Source organism: Phyllostomus discolor, chromosome 6 (assembly GCF_004126475.2).
Source record: "Phyllostomus discolor isolate MPI-MPIP mPhyDis1 chromosome 6, mPhyDis1.pri.v3, whole genome shotgun sequence".
NCBI classification, from domain to species: domain Eukaryota; kingdom Metazoa; phylum Chordata; class Mammalia; order Chiroptera; family Phyllostomidae; genus Phyllostomus; species Phyllostomus discolor.
Window position 1 is genome coordinate 61,587,094 of NC_040908.2, and position 14,299 is coordinate 61,601,392.

Below are 14,299 nucleotides of genomic sequence, written 5' to 3' on the forward strand. Positions count from 1 at the left end.
GCGCCGGGACTGTCGTGAAGTGCAGTAACCTGCGGCTCCAGGCTCCCCGCTTGGCGGCAGAGTGCGAGGCTAGGAGCCTTTTGGACAGAGCCGAAAGGGGTGAAGCAGGTCGGTGCGGGCGTTACCGGGGTGGGAGGGCCCTGCTTCACCTCGTGAGACGCGAGGAACCGCTGAGGCCTCCTAACCCCTCTCCACTCTTTCAACTCTAAGAAGACTTGGATTCCTGCAACTTCCCTGGTTCCTTCCTCGCCCCCGGTCGGCCTCTCCATGACGTGAGCAGTGCAGGCGCATAGTTAGACTCTTCCCCAAAGAGGTTGACCGCTGAGTTGAGGACGTATCTGGAAGGGCTGCCCAGCCCAGAGAGAGTGCCCAGCTTCCTTTATTTTCTCTTCCAGTACATGCCAAGAACCAGAGGTTTGAAAGCAGTCGAGGAAACCAGAACAACGTAACTGGAGAAATGATGTAGAATGTGCGGTTCATCTGTATGTTACAACCCGTCAAAGCCGGGCAGATCCACTCTTTCCTCTGGGAGATGGAAGAAAATGCGTGTAGCCTTGGGGATGCTTGTTATACTTTTATTCACGGGTGGGCGAGCCACGCACACTGCAAGCTGCGTGTGTAACTAGTGGTAAGCCCCTCCTTGTTTAATTACTAGAGGGAAACAAAGCTGGAAAACTGCCAGAACATTATGTAACATAATTCTGCGCATGTGAGCCCTCTCCATGTTATAGGAACAGTTTAACGGACCCAGTCTCAAGGCTATGAGAACACTGGTTATCAGGGCCTTTCTAAGGCTATGGGAATGCTGCTCCCCTTAATTACCCAGACACCTGGGTGAGGAAGCCAGACTGCCTCCACTTACCCTACAATCAGGAAGATTTTTAGAGAAGCCAGTTTTGAATAGCACTGTAGTATCTTAATTCTCTGCCCCGGAATTGGCCAGCAGGATAAGAGGAGGGCATACAAGAGCAGCAGCTCTCACGGTTTTTGGTCTCAGGACTCCTTTACACTTTACAAGCCATATTGAAAACCTTAAACAGCTTTTATTTAGGGGGATTTTATTTACCATATTGAGAAATGTCTGTTGATTCACTAAAAAGGTATCAGTCCATTAAATGTTTACATAAACAATGTTTTTATTAATAAAAGTATATTTGCACAAAAATTCCACAAAAAGTGTAGTTTATATTGTCTTACATGTGAATCTCTACTGTGAGAGCTTAATTGAAGACAGCTGGATTCTCATAACTGCGGCACTGGATTGGATCCATTGTGAAATTGGATTCAATTTCGCATTGCTTCTGCATTGGATCTATTGTGAAATGGAATTGACTGATACAAGTGTAAGAAGGAAATCTGGCCTTACAGATACTTAGTTCAGAAAGGGAGAAGTATTTTAATAGCCTCTTAGATAATTAAGGATATCCTTTGATAGTACACCTAAACTTACAAGTGGTAGTTTTTAAAGGTTACTCAGATGTGGAAATTAAAATCAGTGAACTTTATGCTCAGTTATATTAAAACCATCAGTATATCTTGTACTTTCAATGGACATTTTACTCATGCCATGATATTATAAAATCACGCATGAGTAAAACATTGGAAAACAAAGTCATTTACTGTCTCATTAGGTATTGCAGCTCTTCCAAAGGCAGAGGCTCTTAAATATAGGGAAGCTGCCAAACTCACAGTGGCCAATACAAATTCTAATTTTTTAAATTAGAATTTTAGTTTTCACTTGAAGGTTTAAATTTTATCATTGACAACAATTACTGTCTATTATTTTTCTTGAAGGTTCAGGCTCAGTCCCTTCATTTTTAGGAAAATATCAGACAAATGTGCCAGTCTGAATAACTATAGTTTGTCTGATGTCCCTTCAAGTAAATGGTGCTTAGTTATAAACAAAACAAACAAACAGAAGATGACAAAAGCAAAGCTGCTCAACATCTTATTTTATTAGGGGATTGAAAATTAAAACAACAATGAGATACCTATTAGAATGGTTGAAATCCAAAGCACTGATAACAACAAATGCTGGTGAGAATGTGAAGCAGCAGGAACTCTCCTTCATTGCTGGTGAGAATACACAATGATACTGCCACTTTGGAAGACAGTTTCTCACAAAGTTAAACATGTTCTTACCATATGATCCAGCAATTGTGATCCTTGGCATTTACCCAAACTGGGTGAAAACTTATGTCCACACAAAACCTGCATGCAAATGTATAGCAGCGTTATTCATAACTGCACAAACTTAGAAGCATGTAAGATGTTTTTCAATAAGTGAATGGATAAACAAACTGTGACACATCCATACAATGGAATATTGAGTGATAAAATGAAATCAACTTGTGAGGAACATAAGTGACTCCACCGTAAAGCTAATCCACCACCTTCACTCCCTCTTCCTTCCCCAAGGTGAGCTCTGAAACAGCTCACAGCTGATCACAGGACTCCTATTACTTCTCTCTGCAGGGTAAGGAGCCCTCAGTGTTTCTGTTACCTCGCCCTGGCACCCAAGCCTCTGAGCATCTGATCCCTTTGATTATCCACGCAGCTTTCTCACTGTTCAGAATCTGGGGGTGGAAGGTGCAGGGACCCATTTGCTTTGTTGCTGCCCAAAACTGCTTTTTGTATGTAAGTTCCCTATTAAACTCTCAAAACCAACAAACTGGACTTGTCTGCTTCAATTTTTGGTTTATCAGCTGCTTTGGCTTTTGGGGGCTGCTTTGCATACATGGCCCTTTCACAAAATAATGCTATCAAGCCACTAAAAGACATGGAGAAAACTTAAATGCATATCGCTAAATGAAAGAAATCAATCTGAAAAGGCTATATACTGTATGATCCAAAGTATGTGCAACCCTAAAAGGGCAAAACTATGGAGATAGTAGAAAGATCAGTGGTTGCCAGGGATTGAGGAGAGGGAGGAAGGGATGAATAGGTGGAGCACAGGGGATTTAGAAAAATGAAAGTATTCTGTACAATAATGTATTTGTGTCATGGTACATACATGTTGTTAGACTCTTGCCAAAACCCATAGACTGGCCCTGGCCAGTGAAGTTCAGTTGGCTGGAGCTCAATCAGGAACCATAAGGTTGCAGGTTTGATTCCTGGTCAGAGCACATACCTAGGTTGCAGATTTCATCCCCAGTCCCTGTGCTTACAATCCTTGGGTCCAGGCGCATAGAGGAGGCAACCAATTAATGTTTCTCTCTCTTCTCTCTTCTCTCTCTCTCTCTCTCTCTCCAAAAGCAATGAGAAAAATGTCTTCAGGTAAGGATTAAAAAAAAGGACATAGAATGTACAACACAAATAGTGAACCTGAATGTAAAGTATGGACTTCGTTAATATATCAGTATTAGCTCATCAATTGTAATAAATGTAAGATGTTAATAGAAACTGGGAAAGTGTGACGAGTTGTCTGGGAACTGTCTGCGTTACTCAAAAAAATAATAGTTAATATGAAAACAAAGGTTAGCTCAGCTTGTAGTTTAATTGCACAAATGCTTTTTCTTAGAACTGTCAGACAACAACCATCCATGCATATGCAGAAGTACCGTGTGCATAGTTCCCATTTCTTCACACAAAATAGTAAAAAGAGATGTACTCTAGTATCAAGGGTTAACTAATAATTTGTATTGCTTCATTAAGGGTGTTCTTAATGGAAAATAGCATTTTTAAATATGTATTTTTTATTTATTTTTAGAAAGAGGGGAAGAGAGGGAGAGAAACATATGTGGAAGAGAAACATGGATTGGTTGCCTCTTGCACACACCCAACTGGGAACATGGCCCACAACCCAGGCATGTTGCCCCAACCAGGAATCCAAATGGAGACCTTTCAGTTTACAGGCTGACACCCAACCCACTGAACCACACAGTCAGGGCAAAAAATGGCGCTTTAAAAAATTGCAAATGCACTGCAGGGAGGAATGCTATGACTACTACTACAACTTGGTGCCACTGTGTCATTCTGCTAAGTTGTCAACAGTTTTACCCACCTTTGCTTTTGTATCATCAGTGCAAATGTCCACAAAGTTAAAAAGGCAAATAACATCTCAGTAGTACTATAAAAGTAGTTTTGTCTTTAAAGACTTGAGGGGTTCATGTTGAAGACCACTATCCTAAAGGAAAAGAATGCCAGGGGTAGATGTAAAAGTAGGGATTACTGAGGACAAATGTATTTGGCGGGTGGAACCACTGGGCCAACAGTGTTCCTGCTGGTGAGGATCTAGCCCACTTCTAGGTCATCCTAACATGCAAGGCAGGCCAAATCTCTGAAATCCATTGATCCATTTAGGTGATGGATCTTTCTCTCTCTTATTTAGCAAGAGGGGAAGGGAAGGAGAGAGGGAGAGAAACATCAATGTGTGGTTGCCTGTCACACACCTCCTACTGGGGACCTGGCCCACAACCCAAGCATGTGCCCTGACTGGGTATTGAACTAGTGACCCTTTGGTTCACAGGCTGGTGCTCAATCCACTGAGCTACACCAGCCAGGGCTAGGTGATGGATCTCTTAATCAGCTGTCAAACCTCAGTCCAAATGAACTCCAAGTGGGTTGGGAAGTTTGGGCTAGCTCTTCTAGGACCACTCAAAATTAGATGATTCCATTTAGTTCAGCATTTATGATCTATGTGCCAAGAACTGGACAAATTAAGTTGTGGTCTCTGTCCTACAGGAGTTTCAAGGTGAGGAAACAATAATAAAAGAATATAGAAATAGTAGAATGTAGAAAATTGTATTAAATAAAGTTCAAAGTGCTATGGGAGTATTGACAATGGAATGAATTAAGACTGGAGAAATCAGTTTTTTCAAAAAACTGAGGTGGGCTTTGAATGATGAGTACAATTTTGAGAAGAGAGAGGGAAATCAAAAGTTTCTAAGAATCTTTTGAAAAGTTCTTAGTAACCCTGGCAATGTGGCTCAGGTGGTTGGAGTGCCATCCCGCAAACCAAGGGGTCACCTGTTTGGTCCCCAGTGAAGGCACACGTCTGGGTGGCGGGTTCAGGTTCGGTCCCCTGCTGGGCACATGGGGGAGGGGCCAACTGATGCTCCTTTCTCACATCAGTGTTTCTCTCCCTCCTCTTCTCCCTCCCTTTCCCTCTCACTAAACTTAAAAATTAAGAAAGAAGTTTATTTATATAAATAGATAAAAAGTTCTTAACAGTCTTCAATGAACTAAGAGCATTCTAAGTAAGAAAAATACAGCTAATAAATGAACACTTCTCATTCCATGATCTTAATATTTTTGGTTCAAGGTTGATCTTCATTATATCCTTCCATGACCAACATACAAAGACCCACGGCATTTAGCATTAATTTATTCACAAAAAGTCCAAAATTTAGGAAAGAAATTTCTTTATGGGCCCTGGCTGGCATAGCTCAGTGGATTGAGCGTGGGCTGTGAACCAGGCATCGCAGTTTCAATTCCCAGTCAGGGCACATACCTAGGTTGCAGGCCATGACCCCCAGCAACCGCACATTGATGTCTGTCTGTCTGTCTGTCTGTCTCTCTCCTTCCCTTCCCTCTCTAAAAATAAATAAATAAAATCTTAAAAAAAAAGAAATTTCTTTATGGGTTTCTGCTAATAAAAGGTATCTTTGTCTTGGTTCAAGCGTTGTGGAAAATAGTGTGGAGCTTCCTCAAAAAATTAAAAATGGAATTGCTTTATGACTCAGTGATTCCACTTCTGAGAATGTACCCAAACAAACCTGAAACACCAATTGAAAAAATATGTATATCCCTATTTTCATTGCAGCATTTTTTACAATAGCCAAGATATGGAAGCAACCCAAGTGTCCATCAATAGATGAGTCGAGCTTAGCCATGAAGCCGCAGGTGCCAGGAGGCTGGTGGAGGGGTGGTCCTGGACCCCCTGGCTGCAGTTACCGGGCCTGCAGGCTGCTGCTCACCATGTCCAGCAAGGACCAGTACTTCCAGGAACCAGCACTTCCAGGACCCCGATGTTGGTTGCTGCAGGATATACTTCCTGTCTGGGTCCAACATTGTCTTCTGGGTGCTGGGAGCCCTATTCCTGGCCTCTGGGATGGGGTGAGAAAGGCATTCTCTCCAACATCTCAGTGCTGACAGATCTGGGAGGCCTTGACCCCGGTGAGGCAGTTTGTGGTGGCTGGAGGTGTCACTTCGGTGCTAGGTATTGCTGGCTTCATTGGGCCCTCCAGGAAAACAGCTTCCTGCTCAAGTGTTTCTCAGTGTTTCTCAGCCTCATCTTCTTCCTGGAGGTGGTGACAGGGATCCTGGCCTTCATCTTCAAGGAGTAGATACAAGAACAACTGAACAACAATATCAAGGCCTAGCAGGGCAACACTGACCTCCAGAACTTCATTGACTTTGCTCAGTAATACTGGTCTTGCTGGGGAGTCCAAGCGCCTAACGACTAGAACCTTGATATCTATTTCAACTGCATTGACTTGAACCCCAGTCAGGAGCTCTGTGGCAAAAGGTGCTCTTTTCCTGCTGCGTGAGGGACCCTATGGAAGATGTTCTCAACATCCAGTGTGGTTATGATGTCCAGCTCAAACTGGAGCTGGAGCAGCAGGGCTCTATTCATACTAAAGGTTAAGTGGGCCAGTTTAAGTGACCGCAGGACAACCTGATTATTGTGGCCTGTGTCTTTGTGGGCATAGCCCTACTTCAGATCTGTGGCATCTGCCTGACCTAGAACTGCATGAGTATTATCAAGGCAGTAAATGCCAACTGGTGAGGCTGCCACACTGGCCATGGCTACCTGCCTGGCTTACCCAGGGACCCTCCACTGTGATGTGATGGGCAAGGCTGCAAGAGATATATCTGCTTGGACCTGAGCCCCACGTAGGGCTTCTGTATGGGTGTGCTGTGTTCTGAGAAAGCCACATGGCTCTGCCCAGGCTGCCTGTCCTGGACCTGTGTGCTTGGAGAGTGCATGTGGCAGTGTGCACATGCACAGGGAGCCCCTGTTCCGCTGTTGTTGTGCAGTGGGCTCTCTAGGGGACTAGGAAGGGTGCCGGCTTGGACACACATCTCTGTGTGGTGGTGTGGGGCAGGAGTTTGGGCCTGCTGTTGCGTGAGACAGGGCCTCGTGCAGATTCAGAGCTCTCTTCTGTATTAGCTGTGACCTTGATGTTCCAGGAGCATGCTTCGGCTTCAATGTCTCAGACTCAAAAATAAGTCCAAGAATTTTCTCTCCCTTGCTTGCCTCTCAGAATCAAACATGATGATGGCTACAAACTACTCAAATAAACAAAACCTTGAGAACCCCCCTGCTCCCCCCACCCCCAAAAAAGATTAAAAACCTGTGGTACAAAGCAAAACAGAGACAGACCCATAGAAAGAGAGTGGCGTGACAGCTAAAGTGGGGGAGGGTAGGGGGTGGAGGAACTGAACAAAAAAGGACTCAGATGTGGACAACAGTGTGGTGATTGTGGGGAGTAGTTATAAGGTGATGGAAAAAATATATATGGTGTCCAGCAGAAGTAACACCTGCTTGAGTATGGTCGGTAGGGTACATGAATGTCTCACATGAGCTGGACAGCAATTTGAACATTTTGCCTAAAATGTCATATGGTGTGCTTGAGTGTGATATTCCTATGTTACAGAATTACATTCTTATGATTTTGTAATAAAAGACTTTGTATGAAGAAAGGGACTTTATTTCTGCTGGATGCTGTACAATTTTTTAAAAAATGCTGTTTCTGAAAAAGAAAAAACAAAAATAAAACTGTGGCACATATACATAATGGACTACTACTCGGCCATTAAAAAGAATGAAATTTTACTTTTTGTGACAGTATGGATGGACCTAATGAATATTGCATTAAGTGAAATATGTCAGACAGAGAAAGACAAATACCATATGATCTCACTTATATGTATAATCTAAAGAACAAAATAAACAAACAAACTAGATAGAAACAGACTCAGAGACACAAAGAACAGACTGAGGAAAGAGGGGTTAGGGTGGGGTGAAGAAGGTAAAGGGATTAAGAAGTACAATTGGTAGTTACAAAGTAGTCACAGAGATGTAAGTTACAGCACAGGGAATACAGTCAACAATATCATGATAATTATGTGTGAGGCCAGGTGGGTACTTGAAACATCAGGGGCACCACTCTGTTAAATATGTGATTTTCTAACCACTATGCTATGCATATGAAACTAATGCAGAATAATATTGAATGTAAACTGTAAATAAAAAATTAAAAAATATATTAAAAATTACCTTTCTGTCTGCACTGTGGAAAAAGAAGTTCTCTTTCAGATCTCTCAGTTGAATATCCCAAACATTTAGTGAGTGCCTATCATCAATGTAAGAAATGCTCAAACCTGGAAGAATTTTTATGAGTTGATTTGAGCCAAACTGACAATTGCTGGGAAGCAAAACTTCAACAGATTGAGAAAATGCTCTGGAAAACGGCAGTTTTGCACATTATTTTATACAATACAATCAAAAGAGAGGGGGCTACATGAAATACATTGGTGATAGATTAGAGAAGCAGGACAAAGCAAAGTGGGGGGGGCATTTGGGATGGGATAAAAAGTAAAATGATAGACTCGTATTTCTTTTATATAGGTGGGTACAGAATAGTTGACAGTCAACAATTAAGGTAGATGCTAAAGATAATACACAGGCTCAATTAAGGTAAAGATTGACTTTTGTCATGGAAGATAGTAGCTTAGGGCAATGACTGCCTGCCATGACCTGCTTTTAGTTAATAAGTTTTAATTTCAGACTATCCTTTGTGGTTACTTCAGGTCTCTGAGTTTGTAAGGCTGCCATGCAGGCCTCCCTTTACCCCATCAGCCCCTTCGTGGCCCCTTTCCATCCACACTGCTATGTGTAGGGCATATGTTATTTTCTACAAATGGCACCAAAGTAAAGACTCAGCCCCTGCCTGCCTTCATGGAATTTAGAGTCTCGAAGGAGTCAAATGTGTATGCAGTTCATAGCAAAACATAGCATATTTTCTATAAAAGGTAAAATAATGGAGATCAGAAAGAAGAAGTTAACTTCAGTGGGGAAATCTGGAAGGCTTCATGGAAGCAATGTCTTAAATATGGATAGACTTTCCACAGGCAGTGATGAGGGAACCAGGATATTTACTCATCATGAGAAAGGCTCACTTGAGCAAAGGCATAAAAGGGAATGGTGTACTTGAGGAAGGGTGTGCAATTTGGTATGACTAGGGGCTGGGAGATGAGTTTTAGGGGATAAGTTTGGAAAAGCATGTTGATAACAATCTGAGAATGACAAATTAGGGAATTTAGGCTTTACCCTGGGGGCAGGGTAGAGAATTTTCAAATTTGTGTTTTGAGAAAATAACATGTGAAATGGATGGGAAAAGAAAGGTCAGTTTGGCCCTGGCGGGGTGGCTCAGTAGGTTGGAGGATCGAACTTATACCAGAAGGTTGCAGCTCTGATTCCTGTTCAGGCAGTGTGCAGGAGGCGACCAATTGATATTTCTCTCTCATATCGATGTTTCTCTTGCTCTTGCTCACTCTCTTGTCCTCTCTTCCTGAAATCAATAAACATATCCTAGGTGAGGATTTTAAAAAATTTTTCCATAAAGGTCAGTTTGGAGGTGGATGGATTGTCCCAAGAGGTAACATTGGCATTATCCAGGAAGCAGAAGCTGGTGTGGAAAGGAGGGTGTAGATATGGGAGACATAACCACCCGAGAAGTCGTCTAGATTTGATGACATCCCATTGCACATGTAGGATGGCTCAGAGATTCCTAGCTTGGTACACTGGTCAAATGGGAGCACTTACTACCCAGGAGGAGAAATATTGAGAAAAAATAAAGGGGCCAGTTTGGCTCTTAGAGGCATCTAAGAATTGTCCATACATAGGGAGAGGCAGCAATGGCAATTGGGAGGTGTCAGAGCTGGGGATACAGATTGGGGCTTGTCCATAAATGCCTGTTGAATCATAAAGGTATTGTTACGGGAAAAACTCGGTCCATTGGTGTGCAAGTAGGGTTTACTGGTGATATGTTCTCATGGAAGAGAATGGGCCTTGCTGAGGTGGTGTAGAAAGGCAAGAGCAAGGGTGGCAAGGGCAGGGGTGGCAAGTGCTGAGGGTGGCAAGAGCCCCAGGTTCTTTGTTCTGAGGACTTAGATAGTTGGCAGGGTGAGGGTGAAGAAGTTACATATTGACCGACAGATAAAGGTGGTTCCAGCTTTCTGGGGGAAGGGATATGACTACCCACTCTTAGGTATGCGTGGGGATCTGTTAGCCCAAATCCTCATCTTGCTCCAAACTCCATTTGTTCCTCTTGTTAAACAGATATGTGACAGGAGGCAGTTACCCAGAGTTATTTATGGGCTCTTCCTGTGAACATTAGGGACTCCCTGGTAAAACAGATAGTGACCAGAAGTAGGCAATTAACCAAAGTTGTTTTATGGGCTTCTTCCTTTGCAGTTTGAAAGGATGCATAAGGATCCCCCTTGGCCTACGATGAAGATATGGTTTTGGATTTAGAGAAGGATCCTGGCTAGCCAAGTTCGGATGATCGGAGGAAGCTGGGATACACACGGGAATCTGCCCAGCTAAGCTGCAGACTCCTATGTCTTTTCCTGAGAGACCATACCTCTGGCTGGTGTGGTCTGGCAAGAGAGGACAGGACTGTGTGTTTATGAGGGTTTTTTGTTTCTTTTCTTTTTTTTTATTGTTGTTCAATTATAATTGTCCCCATGTTTTTTTGTTTGTTTGTTTCTAAAGGGAGTAATATTTAACAGCAGAATTTTGCCATTATTCTAAACCTGTATAACTTTTGAATAAATAAGTCACTTTTCATAAGACTCTGGCATTGGGAGTCACAGTTCTCATTGGCAGCTGGCAATAGAACCCAGAGCAATAGAACCCATTAGTTCCATTACATTGGGACTATTGGCATTTTGGTCTGAAGAATTCTTTGTTGTGTGTTGTGGAGGGCGGGGAGGGGGGTGTTCTTTCCATTGCTGGAAGTTTAGCATTCTTAGCCTCTACCCACTAGAAGCCAGTAGCACACCTGCCCCACCAACACCTGAGGTGTGACAACCAAGTGCCTTTAGATGGTGTCAAATGTTCCCTGGCGGGCAAAATCAACTCCACAGAGAACTGTTTCTCTAGGAGAGCATGGAGCTAAAAAGAGGATGATGGCCAAGGGCAGAACCTTCAGGTTCTAAGAGTGCTGTCAGAAAGGAAGAGAGCACATTGCGAGACATGGGGGTGACAATGACACAGATGCGGTGGCCAGAAGTGTAACAAAGAGGGGTTTGGAGACAAAAGAGGCCTTGTCAGCGGTGAGAGCTCTATGACTCTTCAGGATCTTTTCCTGGAAGTTACCAACAGTCCATTTCTCCTGGCACAGAGCTTCCCTTGACTGTAAGAGAATCAATGAATTTTGTTTCTCTTCTGGTACCCTGTGAATATTACCATTTCAGCTCATAGTATATTGTTGGGTGCCTTCCTAAAGATCTCACCTTCTAAGGATATTAGCAAAGTGGTATTTGTCATGACAAAGGGTAACATTGTAATATTTGCATAGGTGAGGTCAAGCCTATAGGCATTCTGCATGGTGAAGGTGAGGGTGAATGGGTTGCAGGCCCAGCTGTGTCCACTTTTGAATCTCCCTGATGGTTGTGGGGTCTAGGCCAAGTGTCAACTCCCTCAGGACACCAATGTATGTCCCAGGCTGGTAGTAGCATACCAGACCTCAGTAACTCCTCAACTATTGTAACCCTGATTTCCTTCCTGGGGATTCTCCTCTATCGCTTCCAGCTCCCCTGAGAAATCCTACTCTGGCCTTTTGTTTCTTGGTACCCCTCTTATTCCCCTACCCACCACCCATCTTAGTATCTGGAACTCTTAATAATAGCAATCACCATAGCCACCATTTCCTGAGGGGTTTCTAAGTGCCAGGCACAGAAAATTAGGTAACTGAGTCCTAGAGACATTACAGAAGTTTGTCCAGGGTCACATAAATATTAAGGTATAGATCAGCATGTCAAAAGAAATATAATTTGAGCCACATTTGTAATTTAAAATTTTTATTAGCCTAATTAAAAGAGAATAAAAACGGATGAAATTAATTTTATCAGCCCTGCCTGGTATAGGTCAGTGGATTGAGTGTGGGCCTGCGAACCAAAGGGTTGCCAGTTCAATTCCCAGTCAGGGCACATGCCTGGGTTGTGAGCAGGTCCCCAGTAGTGGGTGCTCGAGAGGCAGCCACACATTGATGTTTCTCTCCCTCCTTTCCCCTCTCTAAAAATCTTTAAGAAGAAATGAATTTTATCAATTTTAATGAAAAATTAATTTTTATCAATTTTTAAATTTAAGTCAATATATCCAAAACATTAATCGACATGTCATCATTATACAAAATTACTAGTGGGATATTTATATTCTTTTTCTCATAAGTATTTGAAGTCCAGTGTGTGTTTTACTTTTACATCACATCTCAATTCAGACTAGCCACATCTCAAATGCTGCACAACCACCTGTGGACAGTGGCCTCCCTACCAGACAGTGCAAGTGCATGTGAATCAAGATTTTGGACCCACCCCCACTTGGCCACATTGCAGTCTTTCTGCCAATGGCAAGGAGGGGGCAGCCATATTCTCTGTGAAAGCAGGCTGGTATTGTTCATCAAAACTCAGGTCTGCAAAATGTAATAATCTTATCTAATTGGGGATAAGATTTCATTATAAATTAGAATAAAGTGTCTCAAGATGCTACAGAGGACCAACATTTATTAGATCCCTTAAAAGTATTTGTTAGAGGACTTCTGGCCAAGATGGAGGCGAAGGTAGACACACTGTGCCTCCTTGCACAACCAAAATAAGGACAATAATTTAAAAACAAAAAAACAACCAGTACTGACAGAAAATTGAACTGTATGGAAGAACAACAACCAGGAGTTAAAGTAAACATATCCATCCAGACCAGTAGGAGGGGCAGAGTGGCAGGAGGGAGGGGGTGGAGTCAGGGGGAGTTGAATGGCCAGGGCAGAGAGGACTCACGGCGAGGCTGCGGCTGGCGGACCCAGCGAGGTGGCAGATTGTGGAGGGGCGTGGCGCATCCAGTCCCACATTCAGATGCAGATAAACCAAGTAAAACTGGGGAGTGAGACAGATCACGCAACCCAGGGTCCCAGCTCAGGGAAATAAAGCCTCAAAACATGGATTGAAAACACCTGTGGGGGTTGAGGCCGTGGGAGAGACTCCCAGCCTCACAGGAGAGTTCGCTGGAAAGACCCACAGGGTCCTAGAACATACACAAATCCACCCACACCAGAAGGGCCCAATCTGCTTGTGGGAAGTGGCAGAAGTGACTGAAATCCAGCAGAGAGCAGAGCAAGCGCCATTGTTCCTTCTCAGACTCCTCCCCCACATGTAGTGTTACAACCCAGCTACGTAAGTTGCCCCACCCTGGTGAACACCTAAGGCCCTGCCCCTCATACATTACAGGCGTGACAAGCCAAAAAAAAAATAAATAAAAATAATGGCCCAAACGAAAGAACAGATCAAAGCTCCAGAAAAAAATACAACTAAGCAATAAAGAGATAGCCAACCTATCGGATGCACAGTTCAAAACACTGGTAATCACGATGCTCACAGAATTGGCAGAATTTGGTCACAAATTACATGAAAAAAATGAAGGCTACACTAAGTGAAATAAAGGAAAATGTACAGGGAATCAATAGCGATGGGAAGGAAACTGAAACTCAAATCAATGGAGTGGATCAGAAGGAAGAAAGAAACATCCAATCAGAAAAAAATGAAGACATAAGAATTCAAAAAAATGAGGAGAGGCTTAGGAACCTTCAGGACATCTTTAAATGTTCCAACATCCAAATTCTAGGGGTACCAGAAAGGGAAGAGGAAGAGCAACAAGTGCAAAAGTTATTTGAACACATAATGAAGGAGAACTTCCCCAATCCGGCAAAGGAAATAGACTTCCAGGAAATCCAGGGAGCTCAGAGAGTCCCAAAGAAGCTGGACCCAAGGAGGAACACAACAAGGCACATCATAATTACATTAGCCAAGGTAAAAATGAAGGAGAGAATTCTAGAAGCAGCAAGAGATAAGGAGACAGTCACCTACAAAGGAGTTCCCATCAGACTGTCAGCTGATTTCTCAAAAGAGACCTTGCAGGCAAGAAGGGGCTGGAAAGAAGTACTCCAAGTCATGAAAGGCAAGGACCTCCATCCAAGATTGCTCTATCCAGCAAAGCTTTCACTTAGAATGGAAGGGCAGATAAAGTGCTTCTCAGATAATGTCAAGTTCAAGGAGTTCATCATCACCAAGCCTTTAT

General features: G+C 43.1%; 1 long non-coding RNA gene and 1 pseudogene across 1 annotated transcript; both read left to right on the forward strand.

Annotated features, from left to right (window-relative positions):
- Positions 1 to 127: 127 nt before the first annotated feature.
- On the forward strand, positions 128 to 498 carry LOC118501147. The gene is made up of 2 exons (XR_004903751.1): positions 128 to 272; positions 396 to 498. It is a non-coding gene; the product is annotated as an uncharacterized LOC118501147 (long non-coding RNA).
- Positions 499 to 4,547: 4,049 nt separating this feature from the next.
- LOC114498487 lies at positions 4,548 to 6,858 on the forward strand (annotated as a pseudogene).
- The last annotated feature ends 7,441 nt before the right edge of the window (positions 6,859 to 14,299 follow it).